Source organism: Glycine max, chromosome 19, assembly GCF_000004515.6.
Source record: "Glycine max cultivar Williams 82 chromosome 19, Glycine_max_v4.0, whole genome shotgun sequence".
NCBI lineage: Eukaryota > Viridiplantae > Streptophyta > Magnoliopsida > Fabales > Fabaceae > Glycine > Glycine max.
Window position 1 is genome coordinate 40,436,610 of NC_038255.2, and position 6,039 is coordinate 40,442,648.

The 6,039-nt window shown below is 33.7% G+C and overlaps 1 pseudogene across 1 annotated transcript; it reads left to right on the plus strand.

Moving 5' to 3' along the window:
* Positions 1 to 3,007: 3,007 nt before the first annotated feature.
* On the plus strand, positions 3,008 to 4,118 carry LOC100801371 (C3H zinc finger protein pseudogene; annotated as a pseudogene). Its single transcript, NR_174120.1, has one exon. The product of NR_174120.1 is annotated as a C3H zinc finger protein pseudogene (transcript).
* The last annotated feature ends 1,921 nt before the right edge of the window (positions 4,119 to 6,039 follow it).

The window sequence follows — 6,039 nt, forward strand, 5'->3', positions numbered from 1 at the left end:
TTGCATGTGTCTTAGCCACGACGAAAGTTTCGCATATGACTCATCCCAATCGCCATATTCAATTGCAATGGCTTTCTGTTTCGCCAACCACGCTTTTTTGTACGACACCTTGTACGCAAATTCACTGTTAATCCTCTCTTGAATCAAAGAAATTTTTATTGATGGGTCTTCTCTGATCATGCCTGTGAATAACATTACAAAATTTAAATGACAATTAACAATAAATGAACATAATATGAACATAAAATACGTACCTACTACACAAGTGGCAATTAAATCTGAATCAAGTTTCTCGTGATCTTGTGTCATGGTCATATTCAGACATGTGTGTGGTCCACCCCATTGTGTGACTTTCCACGTATCTGTTTTTTTAGATAAAATTGCCCTCATATAGAAAGGGCAAGGACACTCTGCATTCTTATTCAAGCAACAAACCACATACTTGTTCGATTTGCTTTCAACAACTTTGAAACTTTGATGCACCTTCATAACATATTGTTTGACTGCATTTTTGACCGCATCTTTACTATCAAATTCCATGCCAACATATAATTCTTGGCCAACATTAAAGGTCGACGGCATTTCCAAACCGCAAATGTCCTCCTCATCAGGATAACTCCAGTTGATATTGTTATAATGAAAAGCATCATTCCAAAATGGATTTTCAATTCGTTGTGCACCTAAGAGTTCAAAATAAAAATCAAATCATACTTATTTACCATTAAATACAATTGTCATCAAATAATAAATGTATTGTCAAATTTTTTTATACAGCAAATTATACCTTCTGCTGGGTGAACAATTCTTACTGGTTGAGGAATGTCGGTGACTTCATCGTCTGTTTCAGATATACCGTCAACACTGTCATCTTCGTCTACAGACTCTTCAACGTATGAGTTAGACACAAGATAATCATCATCATCATCATCGTCTTCGTCAATATGTAAATTGCTCATATTTGTTGCCGGTTGTGTCTCATCATTAGATAAATAATTTCCACATGATGTAAGCGAATTTGCAGAATGAAACATTGAACCACCAGCAACATCCTTTTCTATGTACAATTCCAAAACTGACATTTGGTCTTGTTGTTTAAAACTTTCTAACATCGTTTCAACGTCTTCGTCATCACAAATTTGCAAGGCAATATATTTTCCTGACACTAAAAATCTACAGCTGATAGCTGAAATAATTTCATTATTTTGTAACTTTACCTTATCTCCAATTTTTTTCTTCAAGGCATTGAAACTAATTCCACGTTTAATCTGAATCGCTTTTTTACTTCCTTCAAATATTACACCATCATTATCTTCATATACCCTTCCATTGAAATACAACACTGTTATAACCGAATTCATCCTGTACCTACAAAAAAAATATTTTAACACGTCAAATAAATTACAAGATAGTCATTTTTAACACGAAAACACTACATTTCTCTTTTAAAGTGTAATCCCAAAATATCTCTTTATTGGAACTTTACATTCAATTTCTCTTTTAAAATTTTTTAATTAACTTCAAATTACTTTCATGAGACACACTTAAAAAAATGAACAATTTCAAGATAGTCATTTTTAACACAAAATTAAATAATTCATGAACGAAGTTAGTATTATAAATAATTAATCTTAACATTAATAGCTTTAACATGGAAAAAGCTAATTACAAAATTGCTAAAAATATAATAAAATATTTAACACTTTCAAGTTGAACGCTTATAAATTTTTAACACACCAAAAACCAACTTAATCTAATTAAAAAATACTACAACTTCATCTTAAAAAAAAATCATACTCAAAATATTTACTTTAAATAAATATAATCTACAAATTTTTTTTATTCAAAGTTCAAACATTCATCAATTTTTAACACACTAACAAATTTTGAATCTAGAACACATTTATATGACATATCCGATGGGACGATGCAAGAATTTAGTTATGGATCAAATAATTCATGTACACGTTTAATCAACATCTATGATTATTTTGGAAAAAAAAGTTATAACCAAATAAATTTATTAACAAAGATGTAAATAAATTTATTTCACGAAAATTGTTCACGGAAGGAAAAGATAGAAGCAATTAAACGCGAGTTCTATACAAATTATCAACACCCACCTAATCTAATTAAAAAATTATTACAAATTTCATATTCAAAATATTTTTATTTTCACTCAAAATATTATCTTCAAATTAATATTGTTACACAATTTTTCTTTTATTTTTGACATTTAAACACACATTTAAACAAGCATATCAAATATAAACGTTAATTTAATTTTAAAATAAATAAATACTATATACAAAAATTAAGTTACAACCTAACAAAATAACTTAAAAAAAATTTCATACCACACAGTTTTTTGAACAGCTAAATCCACCAAAACAAAAAAGAAACAAGCTCAAAGGCACGGATAATAGCTTTAAAATGAAACCTTGGCAGTTGCAAGAAAAGGAAAATGAAGCAGTTTGCAAGAAAAATCAAATGAAGCAGTTGCAAGAATAAGCACAAAACACGGATAATAGCTTTAAAATGAAACCTCTGGCCGTTGCAAGAAAAGGAAAATGAAGTAGTTTGCAAGAAAAATGAAATGAAGCAGTTGCAAGAATAAGCACAGAACGAAATATTTGAAGACCCTAAATCGCCAAGGCAGCTGGCGTTTTCACCCTAAATCGCCTAAGGACCTGGCGTTTTCAGCTGCACTGCAAAAGCTGGTTCACCTGCAAAAGCTGTACCTGATACGCGTGGGGAAGCGCTGGTTTGACCAGCGACTCCACCCTGCATGGCCAAAACGCCATTGCAGGTGGCGACATCAGTGCTGTCGCCAGTGGCAGAGGCGACACAGCCACGTGTCGCGTGCCTGAGTGTGGCGCTGTTCATGCTAGCGATTTGCATGAATAATTTCACTGTTGCTACGTAAAAAACAGCACCCCTCTGGTATTTTTTTAAAAAGAGCCCTAGTCTGGGAAATATTTTCTAAATGAACCCTAGTCTGGGAAATTTGCCACTGCCCTTTTGCACATCCGGGCGAAAAGGCACGCCGCCGTGACCCACGGCGGTACCACTACTCAGGAACAGTCTGTCCGGAGTATCGTCGTGGAGGGTGCAGCCGTGATGATGCATGCGAATACGCTCATGGCGTGTTCGAATGTTGGCTGCACCCTTCCAGGTACAGGACAGAGGCCTGTAAGGATGGCAGGAACTGCAAGAGAAAGGTGTGTTTTTTCGCACACACACCTCGCCAGCTGAGAATTTTACCGGTAACATCTTCACCCTCTTCAAATGACATGCCATGCAAGAAGAACCTTAAACAAGTGTTAAACCATGCTTCAAAAACAAACAACAACAACAACTGTTGCTTGTTTTGCCATTGTGGTGCTTCTTCTTCAGCCTCTCCAACCTCCACACTCTTCGGCATGTCGCATTTCTCGCCACCACTATCACCTTCCTCGTCCTCTTCACCACCTCCTTCTCCGTTGAAACCCAGAAACGCGGTTTCTCCTATTTCCCGTTACAGTGCTGTGAATGTGAACCCTCATCACGTGGTGAGTTACAAAGACGTGTTCACTGAATTGGTGAATTCTTTGGAGCGTTTGAGTTTCAACGAGGGTTCACCTGTTTCCGGTGCAAAAGCACCGAACTTTCCTTGGCTTGATGTTTCTCTGAACTGTGAGGAACAGCAACAGCAACAACAAAACCCTTTCATAGTTCCTTCTTTTGGCTGCGAAGATCAGCAGCAACAGAACCAGTTTATTTTTTCACCACCGTCCATTCAGACACCGACAAATGGGAAGTTCTGTAGCAACAGATTCATGGGCAACGACAACAACAACAAGGTTGTCGGTGGTGCTGACGTTAATGGCCCAGATCTGGCGTGGGTGAATGAGTTGCTGATGTAGAAGAGTGAAGATCGATGGTGACAAAAATTAATGGTAGTGATCAATGACTCAAAAAAGTGTAAATAACGCAGAGAAACGTAAAAAAGCGTCTCTGGCGTATCTATTGTTATTGTTAATTACTATTGTTTAAGGTTTCATTGCTTTCTGAATGTTGTTAAGTTTGTGACAAATTATGTAATTTGAATTTCATCTCCTTTTAATGTATAAGGATTAAGTTAATATTTTGACTTCTTTTATCAATGTGTTTATTAGTTTTTTCAATCAGCAAGAATCTGCGATCTTTATTTCTTTTTCATCTATCTTAACCATTCAATTAATTTTATATTTGCTAGAATATTTTGACTCATTGATGGTGTTGTTCTGTGGTATAGAAAAATATATCAGCTTTATTTTATCTACTTAGTGGTGGTGGAAAGTATCACGTGGTAAACCTACCCTGAAGAAGCTAATTCTTTGGGATGGGTAATCATGATAATTTGGTGTTGTGTTGGCCTTTACAAGTACAGAAAGTGGATTCCAAGACATGGCAAGAATCCAATCTTTGTCGTGGCAAGACATCATCACATTGAAACAATTTTATAATTTCTATTATTGGCTATGGATAAAGATAATTTCGGAAATTTGAGATTCTTTGAGCATCATTTCGTTTAGATTGAATATGGAAAATTTTGTAAGCGATGGACATTTAATTGTGGAATCACATGTCGAGCACGCAAATTGTTAATTGGTGAAGTCAATTGAAAATCTAATTTGAGACGCCCGAAAGGGAAAGTAAAGTATCTTTACAGGTGTAAATTTAAACATTGGCGTCCTTTATTTAGTAAAAGATTGTATAAAATTCTTTGACGGTCATTGTCGTTTATTCAGAAAGGAAAAAAATAGAAAGAAAATTACAAGGTAAAATCTAGCACGTTTTGCTGTTTTATTGCTCTATTGCCTAACAAGATATGTTTATCCAACTGCAAACTCTTCCATAATGTATGAAAGGTTAATTACGTTGTTTATAATGGATAACCAAAATGATACGCTAACAAACTTTCATTGATAAATAAAATTATTTGATTTCATCAATTGTAATAATTAAACCACAAACTTTCATTGATATGTTTGTTCCAACTACAGCTCATTATTATTTTTTTCTGAGTTTTGGATAAGATTTTGACATTCTTGTTTATTAATATATTTAAAAAGGCATTTAGATAAACCTAGCTAGTAAACAATCCAATAAAATTGGAACAGGGATACATATATGCTGTATGTAATATATTCATGGTGAAAACAATTTGAAACATTACAAAGTATAGGAGAATAGGACGGTGTCCAACTAAATTTTTCGGAGAAAAAGGAAGTTATTATGTTTTTATAGCAATTATTTACCGTTTACCTTTTTCTTATCTCACCATTACGTTATTTATTATTTATATCATTCTGTATCTTTTTCCTTTTTTTATTTCTTTTAATTACAGAGATAAGCTTTGTCATTTGCTATTGGAAGGTTTTGGTCTAATAGGTTCTTCATTCTTGTCTTTAGAAGAATAATACAGTCAGCAAAAAAAAAAAAAAAGAAGAAGAATATGTGTTCCTAGTTATCTGACGATTTGACGTGATCATGCAACGTAGGCGACCTGACATGGAAGATCTAAACTGTGCTTTAATAATCGTTTAAGTCCAACACCATTTTTTAAATGATTAATGGACCATTTCGTTTAATTATTGTTTGCGTGGAAAGTTTGCTTTTAAAGAAGGAAAGTTTTATTGGATTAATTTTTGCACCGACAGACTTCATCTTCAAAGAGGTATGTAAATCAAGATGAATAAATAAAAAATGACAAACCAATTCAAGTTCAACGTTAAAAGTATAGACCATTTCATGTTTAATTCAAATATAAAATTGTAAAAGAGAAAGAAAAAAAAGATAATATATTGCAAAGTATTTTTATGTTTGTTATTATCAATGCCTGTATTTAAGGAAGGTGGTCTGGGATTACTTTTTGACGCCAGAAAACTCTACATATGATTGATCAACCATGGTGGTCCCGGCGTTGGAAAAATGGTAGAGATACTTTAAAAACCCTTTAGTACTTGAGTTAATTCATAGTAAAACAAGATGCAGACAAAAAAGTTAAAAGTAAAAGGC